The sequence below is a fragment of the Lissotriton helveticus genome, chromosome 1_1 (genome assembly GCF_964261635.1).
Source record: "Lissotriton helveticus chromosome 1_1, aLisHel1.1, whole genome shotgun sequence".
In the NCBI taxonomy this organism is placed as follows: domain Eukaryota; kingdom Metazoa; phylum Chordata; class Amphibia; order Caudata; family Salamandridae; genus Lissotriton; species Lissotriton helveticus.
The window spans coordinates 805,900,786-805,913,911 of record NC_136057.1 but is presented as its reverse complement, the minus strand read 5'-3'; the positions used below and the strand labels follow the sequence as shown (position 1 = coordinate 805,913,911).

The 13,126-nt window shown below is 40.3% G+C and overlaps 1 protein-coding gene across 1 annotated transcript in view; it reads right to left on the bottom strand.

Moving 5' to 3' along the window:
* Nucleotides 1-13,126, bottom strand: part of LOC144770857 (uncharacterized) — a 578,425-nt gene that overhangs the window by 307,386 nt on the left and 257,913 nt on the right. The gene's annotated exons all lie outside the window — the stretch shown is intronic.

Below are 13,126 nucleotides of genomic sequence, written 5' to 3'. Positions count from 1 at the left end.
GGAGGACAGCGGTTGCCGGGACTTCTTTGAGCACCATATCGGCATCGCTTTTTTTCCCGAACGGCGCAAAATGCATCGGAATGCGCCAGGATTGTGAGGAGATGCATTTCTGCCACTACAAATAGCGAGAGCCTTCCCTTCAGCTCCTTTGAAGCTCCGCTTACTGCTTTTGTCGTGCGGCCGCCATTTTGTCTCCTGTGTGGCGTCGCTCGTGCAAATTACCTCAGGTGCAGTGACACATTCTAGGAGCTGTTGTTTTTTGCTGCAAGGAGGTGATATTTCCTAATTTCTTCAATATTCTTTATTCTAACTATTGACTTTGCGGTTTTTTATACTGCTGGCAGCTAGTTTTCAAGATTTTCCATGCTTGATGTGCCTCATCTATTTCTTAGTGGACTTCCTGATCTTTTGCATATGTTTTGTTTTTTTGCCTACTATGGATTGATGTTCTGGTCAACCTGATTACGAGGTTACTGGATGTCTGGAAGTCGATATTTTTGAATATTTGGTGACTTCTTTTTGTGGTATTTTTTCGCACCATTCGTGCTTCAGTCGCCATTTTGTACTCTACTGCTACGACTATTGCTTAACGGTGCTGCTCACACATTTACTGTTAACAAGGAGCCCTTGAGTCCTATATTCCACCTGTTGACTTCCTCTATTTGCGCATATTTCTTCAGTCATAGTGTTGGTGTTTTTCAACGTAGGTTGTGCTTATGGCGGACAACATGGGTGTTTCTTCTAATGCCAAGGACTCTAAAGGGGCTCTTAAGAGGTCCAAGCAGCATTCCCCTACTCCGGAATCTTCCCAGAAGGACTCTCCTGCCACATTAGATGCTATTTTGTCGCGTCTCAATGCAGTCCATGATATCGCACAATCTACTAAAACTAATACTGACCTTTTACAAGCTGAGGTGGCGGCTCTCAGGAATGATTTTAAGGCTATAGGTGTTAGGGTTACTGCTGCTGAAACTCGCATTAGTGGTGTGGAAGATACTACGCACCAACACTCACGGTCTCTTCAGCAAATGGATCGTTCAATGGTGGCTTTGAGGAGAGATCTTACGGAGCAGGAGGATCGTAACAGGAGAAGTAACCTGCACATTTTTGGCCTTCCTGAAGATGCAGAGAAGTCAGCTTCTTCGATGATTGACTTTATCTCCCAATGGCTTCCTTCTACCTTGCAGATTTCATTTCTGAGAGACTTTGAGATTGAGAGAGCTCATCGTGTCCCCTCCTTCAGGTCTAAATCTTCTACAAGCCCAAGAGCGGTAATCTTCAAGCCATTGCGTCACCAACATTTAGAGCAAATTTTGGCACATATGAGGAAGGTCAAGTCTGTGACTTGGGAGGGCCATCGCATTTCTATTTCGCAAGACTTTGCGAGAGATACTGTGATTCGTAGAAAGGGTTTCCTCAATCTGCAGAAGCGTTTGTTGGAAATAAACATCCCTTTTTCTTTTGCTGGCCCTTCCAAATTTCGTATCACCTTCAAGGGCCGCTACAGAATTTTTGATGAACCTGCTGATCTTTCCTCTTTTCTTGATAATCAATCTGAATCACAGATGGTTTCGTCGCCTGCTCCAGTTCCTTCTGGTTCTTGACTCTTTTTATGTTTTTTTTCTGTGATCTTACATTTTTCCGTCTCACATGTGTCACTGTTTAGTGTTACATGTTGACTATGGCTCCCCCCGTAGTTCTCTGTAGCTGGTCAGAAGTTTGTTGTTCATTTTGTATTTTATGTTCGTTTCGTTTTCCTCTAAGCGTTATATTACTGCATTGGCCTTGGTCGGCTCTTCTTCCCTGGTTGTTCTGATTGCGTTTCGTTCATCCAACCTTTGTCATTGGTCCTTTGTTTACTTGTGTAATTAGTCTTTCTGTTTTCTCTTTCTCTCTTTCTATTATTCTTCGAATTGAGAATGTTTACTTCGCATCCTTTTCCCTTGTCGCTGATATATGCCTTTCGTATGTCCTAATTACTTCTGCTTCATTCGGTTCTCTTGTTTCTTGTACCACAACAGACTTTTATTGGTACTCGACGTATGTCTTTTGGTTGTTTTATTCTTTTTACTTCGCATGTTTTGTTCCATTGTCTTTTGTTCGTTCTGCATTGCGTTGTTTTGTTAGTTTTGCTGCAATAATCTCATTCTTTCCGATACCTTATGTATTATTCATTTTTTACCTTACTGTGCGTTTTCTCTCCATGCTTTACTCATTATCTCTGATGTCCCTCTATGTCTTGCTCCTGTGTTTTATATTGATTCATGATGCTTTGCTATTACAATTTTGTTATTACAACATTCATTCTGCATATTGCTATGTTTCTTATATTACTACTTGCTTATACATATATATGAAGTTTCAGTATTTCTTCCCTTTATTTATGATGTTTTCTCCTCTAATATTTCTCAGACTTCAAGTTTGCATTTATTGTATGTATGCTACCTATATGAGATGGTTGTTTAATCTTTAGGGATATTTTGCTTGTTCACTTTGTTATTTGCATTCTCTTTGCACTTCTGCTGCTCATAATTTTTCATTAGATCTTTAGCTTATTATATGATGCACCCTTATACTCCTGGATATGTTTTGATTTAGAGGCTTGTTACAGTTTTTCTTTTCTTCTATCCTACTCTGAGTTCTTCCATCGCTATGGTGCTTAATCCTTTTTTGGCCTCTTTCCTTCCTTTCTGCCTGGTTTAGCGTTGCTCCTTTTATTACTATCTACGGCCTGGCATCCCTCTTCCCTCCCGCTTCCATGTCTCCCCAGGTATGAGCTTGGTCCTTTATAGACCTTCCCTGGTGGGTCTTTTTCTTTTTTCTCTCTATTCCTTTCTGGTGCCTCTATTCCTCCTTTTCTTTTCCTTCTTTCTCTCTTCTCTTTCTTTATCTCTCTCTTCTTGAATCTTTCACTAGTTCTTTCATTTTTCTCCTTTTTCTCTTCTTACTTCTCTTCACGAATTTCTTGTTGGAGTTCTCCTCTTGTGTTGTCTGTCATACGACGTTGGTGGTCTTCTGTTGTCGTTGGTCTCTCCTTCCTGTTATCTACGTACTATGATTTTTCTTTTCTGGTAGAAATATGCCGGGCTTGAATGTGTTGTCCCTTAATGTTAGAGGATTGAATCATCCGGTGAAAAGATCAAAAATTCTTGACTACTGTAAATCCTTATCTTCGGATTTGATTCTTTTACAAGAAACGAAAGTCTCCTCCAAGGAGGCCCTGTTTTCGAAGAAGGATTGGGTTCTTGACGTTGTTTGTTCGGAGGCCTTAGGCAAAAGAATGGAGTGATAACGTTAATTTCTAAGACTTCTGGTCTATCTGTTATCTTTACTGAACATGATTCGGAGGGCAGATGGTTACTATCCAAGTTCTCGGATGGTACAGATGATCTTTATGTTATGAATATCTATGCTCCAAACATTGATGATCCCTTTTTTGGCGAACAGTTACTAAAACATTAGCTGACACACCGCATAAAGGTAATTTAATTGTGGGTGGAGATTTTAATTTACCAATGGATCCTTTGTTAGATAGAGTTTCTGCATTTAGCTTCCGTCCCCCTAAAGCTCATAAGCAGATGACGAATATGTGTTTCTTGACTCATCTTCAAGATATTTGGCGCCTTCATAATCCTACGGGTAGTGACTTTTCCTTTTTTTCTTCTCCCCATTCTAGTTTCTCTCGTATTGACTATCTTTTGGTTCATTCGTCTCTTGTGCAATCTTCCTCTTCCCCGTACATTCATCCTATTCTTGTCTCTGATCATGCGGCTGTTTCCTTTACACTTTTGTCCTTTGCTCCTAAATCGCGTCCTCGTTCTTGGAAATTAAATACTGAGCTTTTGCATGATGACTCTCAAATATTGGCCATTTCCAAAGAAATTGATACCTTTTTCGCTGACAATGAAGGCTCCGTTTCTTCTCCAATAGTCTTGTGGAATGCTTTTAAATGCACTCTTCGCGGTCATATTATCAAGCGTATGGCGACAAGAAATGCTGCCATCAAAAAGGAACTTGCTGACTTAGCGGATGAAATCAAAAAGCAAGAATCTCTCTATCGCAATTCTAAGGACAACAAGTGCTTACAGACCATTAAGAATTTAAAGTATTCCTACAACACTATTGTTACTAAGCGAGCTCATATAGGTGTATAGGCTCAGAAATCTAAACGGCTACTTTTAAAAAACCGAGCAGGTAAAATTTTGGCGGCTACGTTGAAGTTTCAGGAGTCTTCTTTTCAATCCTCTCAGATTTCCTCTATCAATGATAGCTCGGGTATTAAAAAATTTCAGACCACAGAGATTCTTGATGTATTCCGAGATTTTTACATTAAGCTCTATACACCCACCAATCAGGCATCTTTTTCCCAATGTCAAGAATTTTTGAAGACGATTCCTATTCAATCTGTGTCGTGGAGGATAGTAGCAAATTGGGTGGTTCGATTACCTCTGAGGAAATTATTGCTGCAATCAAAGACACGCGGTCTGGGAAAGCTCCCGGTCCGGATGGTTTCCCCATTTTGTTTTATAAGACCTTTGTTGTTGTTCCCCGTCTTAAGTCAGTTTTATATGCCTTTATTCAAGGGGGGTCTGTTTCGGGTTCGGCAGCTGATGCCACTATTGTGGTGATCCCTAAAGAGGGTAAGGATCATTCCGATCCCAAGAACTTTCGTCCTATTTCCCTTCTTAATATGGAGGCTAAGATTTGTGCCAAGATTCTAGCCAGGCGTTTGGAAACTTATATTCCTAAGCTTGTCCACCCTTCTCAGACGGGATTTGTCAAGGGTAGACTCGCCAGGGATAACATTCGTACCTTCTGTCATATTCTGAGTTCAGCCAAACGTTCTAGTCTTCCGGCTGCAGCTTTAGCTCTTGATGCCGAAAAGGACTTTGACAAGGTCTCTTGGCCTTTTCTACGTGCTGTTTTATGTGCGCATAATCTTGGGGACTCTTTTGTTCACATGGTTATGTCCCTCTATGCTCAACCTAGAGCCAACATTAGGGTTAATGGAGCTACATCGTCTTTTTTTAACCTTTGCCAAGGCACCAGACAAGGCTGTCCTTTATCCCCGCTTTTGTTTTTATTATCTATTGACACGCTCCTCAGATTGATTGATCTCCACCCAGACATTAAAGGCTTTACTTTCGGCTCCCATTGTATGAAGACAGCTGCCTATGCAGACGATGTTCTTATTTTTTCTAATGACATAGTACTGGCCATTCCTGCCATTACCTCCACCATTTCTCTTTTTTCTAAAGTCTCTGGTTGTACCCTTAATCAAGACAAAACTGAGATGTTTCCCTTAAATGCTTATTGCTTCCCAGCACACATTGGTTCTGCAGGTTTTAAGTGGCAATCTAAACAGCTTAAATATTTAGGGATTTGGTTTTGTAGTACCCTTTATGATACTGTAGCATATATTGAAGCCCAGACTATAATCAAAGTGCGTCGTCTTCTGGACACCTGGTCTCCGAAACATATTTCGTGGTGGGGTCGCCTCCAAACTTTGAAAATGATGATAATACCTATCATTAATTTTGTATCAGCTATGCTCCCGGTGAAATTATCCTCTTCCTTTTTTCATGAGATGGATGTCATTACCTCTAAATTTCTCTGGAATGATAAGCGAGCTAGAATTGCTTACAAATTCTTGAGAAAACCTTATGATATGGGGGGTTGCAATTTCCCTGATTGGGAGAAATACCAAGTTGCTTTTTTAGCCTTTCAAGGAGTTCTGTGGTTTTCTTTGGATCCTGATAATATGCCCTCCTGGATGTTCATTGAACAAGAGCTTTCTGCCCCGTTGCCACCTTCTTCGTTTTAAACCACTTCCACTTTGTCTATTCCGTTTTCTCGTTCGATCATTTTAGATACCATTGCAGCAGTCCGGCTGGTCGACAAAAGAGTTGCTACTCCTCTTCTCAAATCACGTTGGTCCTCAATTTGGCGTAATTCTAAGATTAAAATTGTTATTGATCACAAGTTGATGTCCTATTGGGCTACTAAGGGAATATCGCTTGTGCGTCATCTTTAAGATGCAAATAATGATCCGTTACCCTTCTCCTCCTTAGCTCAACAATTCTCTCTCACTAACTTAGACTTCTACACATTTCTAAAAATTAAAGTTGCCCTTGCTAAATTACGATTGGTTCCCAATTCACCTACCGTTACCTTATTTCATTTGTGGATTAGATCTGGTCATGTAGCTTCCAAAATCTATGAATTTTTATCTGCTACTACTTCTGTTCAGCATACGGTTACCCAACACAAATGGTTGCGCCATTTTGCTCCTGATTTTACAGAACATATTTCCCCAGATTCTTGGCAGTTAATTGGGAAGATGTCTTTGCGTAATAAAATTGCTCCTTCTTTAATGCAGTCTGAGTTTTTTTCTATCAATCTCCTTCATTGGACTCCAGTTCGATTGTATTCCCTGTCTCTAAAGGAAGACAACCTATGCTGGAGTTGTGGTTTATCGGCTGGTACTTTTCCACATATGTTTTTTGAGTGTTCTCTTCTGCAATCATTTTGGGATTTGATACATAAGCATCTTATGTTAATATTTGATGTTCAATTCCAACTTTCTTTTCCCATGATTATACTGGGTCCCTTGGCCTCTCCAATCCCGTTGCCTTTAGATTCCTTAGACTTACAACTCATGGTTCTTTTACTTACTGTTGCTGTCAAAGTGATTCTTATGGAATGGAAGTCTTTTTCCTCAGTCTCATACCACACCTGGTGGGCATGGGTTTCCTTTTTGAGAAGTGCACATACTTCGGTTGATGAGGCCCATCTCTCTCCTTCGATCTCTAGTAATGTTTGGAGAGATTAAGATGCTTATATGGATTTGGCATCGAAAGGTTTGGTTGCTCAATATCCCTTTGTGTTGCCTGATTAAGTGTGTCTTGTGTGTTTTGTTTTGTAGAGCCCTACAGGAGTTCGTTTCTCTATCCTTTCTTTCCTTTCTCTTCTTTCCCAGCTTTCTTCTTCTTTTTCTTTCTCTTCTCTTTCTCCTTTCTCTTGCTAGTTCTTTTCCTTTATTGCATAGTGATACTGTTGATGTTTTTTATTATTTCGGCACTGAATCTTTGTTTTCTTCAATATCTATATGCAATTTACCCAATGAATTATTTGTAACTTAGCCTTTATGATATATTATTCTTTACTGCTATTCATCACCTGTATCACTTGTTATTATGTTTAACCCCTTCAGTGCTAATGACAAGGGTAACTCGTCATGGAGTTTCCATTGATTTCAATGGAAAGTCAATGGAAGTGCATCATGTGCCTTAGCAGCCAAGTGGTTAACTATTTATTTACTGCCTCAAATTCTAATAAATTCTTTTAAACTAAAAAAAATAAATCTCAGAAGAGATATTTTGTGACATGCTGAGTTTCAGGTATAATTTTATTTTCTTTAAAGCCACTCAATGTACCTAACACAGGAGGATTCCAATTTTTAACACTCCCATAGAACACACTGAAGGTAATGTTGCCTAAATGAGAAAATGTATTTAGGGTTTACATTTGTATATTATTTTAAAAGAATAGGTGAGGTTATTTGATACTTTTCAAATGTGAACCTATCAATGGTGTGATGAACTGGAGAGCAGAACATAATTAGTGGATATTAGTTTACTGGATAGTGTGACATAACTTGTCTTCAATATCTTCTACAGTAGTACAACAAGAAATAAAAGTAATAATAAAGAAGGTGAGCTACAATGTGTAAAGAGGAAACATGTGAGTTAGAATGGAAATGCTTCAGTTTCTACTGCATTCCATTGTATCATTAAGTTGCCTTTACCATTACAAAGGAAGACCAAGCACAAGCTGGTCAGTCTTGTCTGCACCCCACAATGGACATTCTGCTCTGAATAGCTAGGCTACACCCATTCATGGGGTGAGGCTTATGTGCACCTGATTTGAGTGTACTGAATTTGACTCTTACTCCTTCCTCAGGCCAATCACTGTTAACTAATTCACAGCCCTATTCTTCACAAGCTCTGATAGTTCCTGTGATTTCCATAATTTGTAAAGCGAGACAAGAAAAAGTAATGTATGTATTTGATTACTCTCAAGTAAAAGGTAAGTGGGCCAAGAAGGTAATCAACAATAGTTCAACTGTGATCGTGTGAGACATAGCAAATGAATTACGCGTGTCCCTCATTTTATAGTGTCACATTTGAGAGCAGATGAAAGCCTGTGTTTGAGATTCTTGCATTTCAATTGCTCGTACAGCACCCCACATGCAGTGCCACACAATTGGCTGCAGTCACCAGTTTAACATAATATTTCACATTACACATGCAGGATTAATTGTTGGAACAATACAACACCATAGGCGTTTTCGTCACACTGGCTCAGAGACAACTAATAAGCATTGTGATTTATGTACTATGGCCACTTCAGTAGATAAAACCATAATAACCATGGGCTGTGACAGTCAGTTAAGTTCTGGTTTTAATAGGGCAGCTGGTGAAAGTTCACTAAAGGCCATGGTTTGTTGAAAATGACATAACACAAAACAACAAACATACATTTGCTTATGCAACAGTCTTATTTGAATAGATCTTTACAGCAGTGGGTATTGTCAAACCTTAAGAGCGTGAAAACAGAATGGGGGACAGTTGTTAAGAATAGTTACTTGTGGCACTGGCTCAGAAGACATTCAACAAACCTTTAAAGACAAAAGCACAAGTGCCAGTTGGGTATAGCACAATAAGAGGTGACCAAAGTAAAATATATTTAATGCCTATCATCAAGGGGGTGAGAAGAAAGCATTCACTGAGCAGGCAATATAAAGGCTCTCTTCTAGGGATTAGCACTTCTCAATGGAAATCAAGATTGTCATACAGTTTTTGCTTTAAAAACATTGCGGCCTCAGAGGAGGCTCTTTTTCAAGGTATGAATTTGAACTTTTCACCTCTATTAAAGCCATGAATAAAATGCTATCGCTCTTATTTACATCTCTTCATCTGTCATCAAATTGTACCTGTACCTTTAACATAATGTAAGTAGTAATAATTATCTTGGCTTTTTTTGCATCAAAGCCTTCTATTGATGGCTCTTTGCAATTTGTCTGCATTACATAAGGAATACCTCTTAAATTTCACACTTCATTTAAGTGTAATTTGCTGATTTGTAATGTGTAGTGCGTGATTTATAAATATTATGAAACATTTAAATTTTTCTTTGGTGGTGCAGCGTTTTGCATGATATGGGATAGAAGAATGATCAACTTATACACATAACAAGAGGACCAATAGAAAGTAGATAATTTTCATTAGCAATTCATTGATGTATTGATCATCAGGAAGCTGACCCTTTACATCAGCAGTATTTTTATATGCTATTTAGTTCACGTGTGTCTAATGCAGAATGGCTGTGTTTGTAACTAGTCGTACAGTCTCACAGGGGGATGTACGTATTGGATCCCAGCCAGAGTAATGTGCTTCAATTTAGACCATCAGAAATAGTACCTTAGCAAAATCTACTTACTGTTTTACTGTCACATCGACACACCTTCCAGAGACGTGCACTGGGAAGTCCATTGGATTAGGTTACTTTCCTTGGATTCGCCAAACATGTGGTTGAGTTGGCATTCCTGCTTCAGCATTGTAACAGAGCTTTCGGATTGTTATCTCAATGGTTGTTCATGGTTATACCTTTATTTGAGAGTGCAAAATTGTGAAACTTCATGAAACGGCAAAATTTGACTTCTTCGCAAAACTTTTCCTTCTTAGATGTTTTCCACAGATGCTTTTTTGCAAACTGAAAATTCCTTAAATAGTTAGTTTCGAGTGATTTTCCTATTTTTTCCAGGTTGGATTTTGGTCCTTATTATGGATACTTATGTAAATGAAAATTGGTAACTGAATTCACATAGTATTTAAGGTTTCAGTATGATCATTGATAAATTGGTATACTCTTGAAACATGTAGGAGCTATATTCCCACAAAGCCCAACCATTTTATTTTTGCAACCGATTTCATTCTTAAAATTTCTGCAAGTCACTCTCCTCTCTACAGTGGCTCACTTCAAAGGTCTTAGTGCAGCCCACTCAGCTATTTAATGGATACCTAGATCCAAGAGTAGTGGCACTAATGGCGTGCCCCTCCCTAGGCCAGTAAGAGCTCTGAGAAAATTATTTTCAGCAACACTCAGGACATCCATTTTGTAATGGCCCCAAAGCTCAGCTTCATATAGGGCTCCCCCCCTTGCTCGAGCCTTATGAATTTCCACAGCTGGGAGGACTGGTGCCCAGGTAGATTTTTTTGTAAACTTGAATATGGTCTTGGCTCTATGTTTGACCGCGATTGGACTTTTTAAGATCTGTGCTTCCCAAGACCCTGCTTCTGCCTGCCAAATACCTCAATAATATAACTCCTTTACCCTTTCGAGTGGCTCATTCCCTGCTCTGATGACACCCCGCACTCTGCTTCTACTTGAGTAGGTCATACATTTAGTTTTGGTGGTGTTGATTTCAAGACCAAACTCTACACAGAACTGGTTAAAGCTATCAATAAAGTTATGTAGGCCCATTATGGTTTTAACCAGCATGAGTGTGTCATCTGCAAAGAAAAACGTCCTGGATTTTGTGGCCCGCCAAGGTGGGGAAAATCGGTGAGACATTTGAACAGGTAACTAACACAGTTGTTGATATATAATAGAAAAAGTGTGGGTGCTAAAACGCAACCTTGGCACACAACTTGCTCAACTCGAAAAGCCTCAGTCAGTTTCTCGCTTGTGTCACACCGGACCGTGGCAAAGTTTCCCTCTTGCAGAAGCATAACTATATGCAATAAGTTAGGAGGGAACCCATCCCTCAAAGAAATGCAGCATGGAGGTCAATAATGCCGCAAAGAGGTCGCCCCCTCCCATGTCCACCATTTTCTATTTGGCCAGAAGAATGAGAAGGCCGGAATAACCACACTAGTTTTGTGTCTGAAACCTACCTGCAGATTCAGGAGGATATGATTTCCTTCACACCAGTTCAGAAGACGTCCAACACCTGTTTGCAAAAAAAACTTTGAAAATTGTCTATAGCACAGATTGGGCGATAATTAGATTGGATGATGGGATTCCCTGTCTTAAAGACTGGCACAATCTCAGCACCCTTCCATGATGTGGTAATAGCCCCCTTCACTACAATTTCATTGGGGATGGCACTGATGTAAGGGACCCAAACAGAATAATCAGATTTAAAGAGGTCTGTGGGGATCTTTTCGAGCCCAGGAGCTTTCCATTGTCTAAAAGAGGCCACAGCAGGAACAGTTTCCTCTAGGGAGAAGACTACTGGAGGCAGGTTGGAGTTGGGCGCACAACTAACGTCCCCAGGAGTAAACAGCCCTCTTTGGTTCATGGTTGGCTGAGTACAGGTTTACAAAATGGGTAACCCATTCACATTATAGAATCGAAGACTCAATTGGTTTTCCTCCACCTAGGCTGACTAAATACTAGAGTAACTTCTGGTTGTTGGAAAGGGAAGTGTCCAAACTGTACTTTACCATTGTGCTTTGGCTTGCTGTAAAGTAGACCAGTATAGGACCTGCTTTCCCTAATTTCCCGAGTGAATCCATTTTTTATTGCTTGCAGCAGCTTGGTCTTTGCAGTTCTACGTGACTTATTAAATTTCCCCTTTGGAGAGGTCAATTTGAATCACTTGGTAAGAAGTCCCTCAACTTTAGGAATACAGAATTGTGCTCAGTCATGACTGTTGGATTGTTCCCCCAGTTACAAGCATAGTCTCCATGTGGGGGACCAGGGTTAAATATATGTCCGAGACTGCATTGGATGAGAAACTCACTGCCTCCCCTTAACATTCCTCCTATTGTTCTAGACTTCAAGCTGGTTCAAGGGTCTTTACACTTCAGGAGCAAAAGACAATATAGTTGACTGTTTCAGTTTGAGTATTAAGGGGTTGTGGTTGCTCTAATATTGCTCCAACACCAACATGACACCCATTTGGCTCCAGAGTCTCACATCCAGTAGGATGTAGTCAAGGGAGCTACCATACAACCCTATTCTAAAGGTAGGAGCGGGAATTTTATCTGAGGGTGAGCCAGCCATTTGGGACACACAGGTCATGCGACAGAGTGAGTTCCACCACCTGAATGGCTGACCTAGAAAGGTTTCTTCTCACTGGGGAGGTAAGATCGGGGATCCCCCTATTGAATCTTCAGTGCTCGATCAATCTTGAACTGTAGCACGCTGTTCAAAGGAGGGATTGAAATCGCCTGCCCCAAGAAAATGGTAGGACTCTGAGTGGGCTACCAATATTTTGTCCAACAATCAGGGATTTTGGAATTCCATCTAATGCCCACAGCTCCTGTTGTATATGTTCATCAACAGGAGCAGTTTGGACTTCGGGTGGGATAAAAAATTTGCTCTTGAGTGTCTGGGGAACCCCATTCAAATTCAGTAATAGGACAGAATAAGGTGGTGCGCACAGATATAAGCAACCCGCCTGAAGGGCACCGGAAACCGATTTATTAGCAGGCACCGTGTAACTCTTAAACCTAACCCTGTGCACTTTCTCAACTGCCCATGTTCCCTGCAATAGAAAATGTTATGGCTATCAATTAATTGACCCCAATCGGGGTTACCTAACTTGCCCCTAATGCCTGCAATATTCCAGCTCAGAATAGTTGTCTGTGCGGTTGGGGGACCTGGTGATAAGGTACTGATATCTGTATAATTCATCCATGGGGAACTGACTAATTCATTAGGTGCCAATTCAATCCTTGCCCTCAAATCACCTAGAGTACAAACACTAATACGTAGGGAGCTGGTCTCACAATCTGCCATTGACAAAGATCGTTTACTTAGAGATTTTCTTGCTGTATTACAATCTACAGGTTGTGATCTATTCTTGTGGTGCACAACAGGTGGTAAGGTTGTAGGATTTATTTCAGGGTGCAGTCAGTCAAACTGAGAAAGGGAAGAGGAAATTTCTGTTGGGACAAAAATATTCAAGAGGAGGCCATTTCCACCAACACTGGAACCCGCAAATCGCAATAAGCAAAATTGTTGGACATGCGTACGCCTGAGCCTTAAGTGGGAGGAGAGAGATTTTAGGACCTGGCACACCCAATTGCATACAGTAAGGCAATAGAATTTGTAC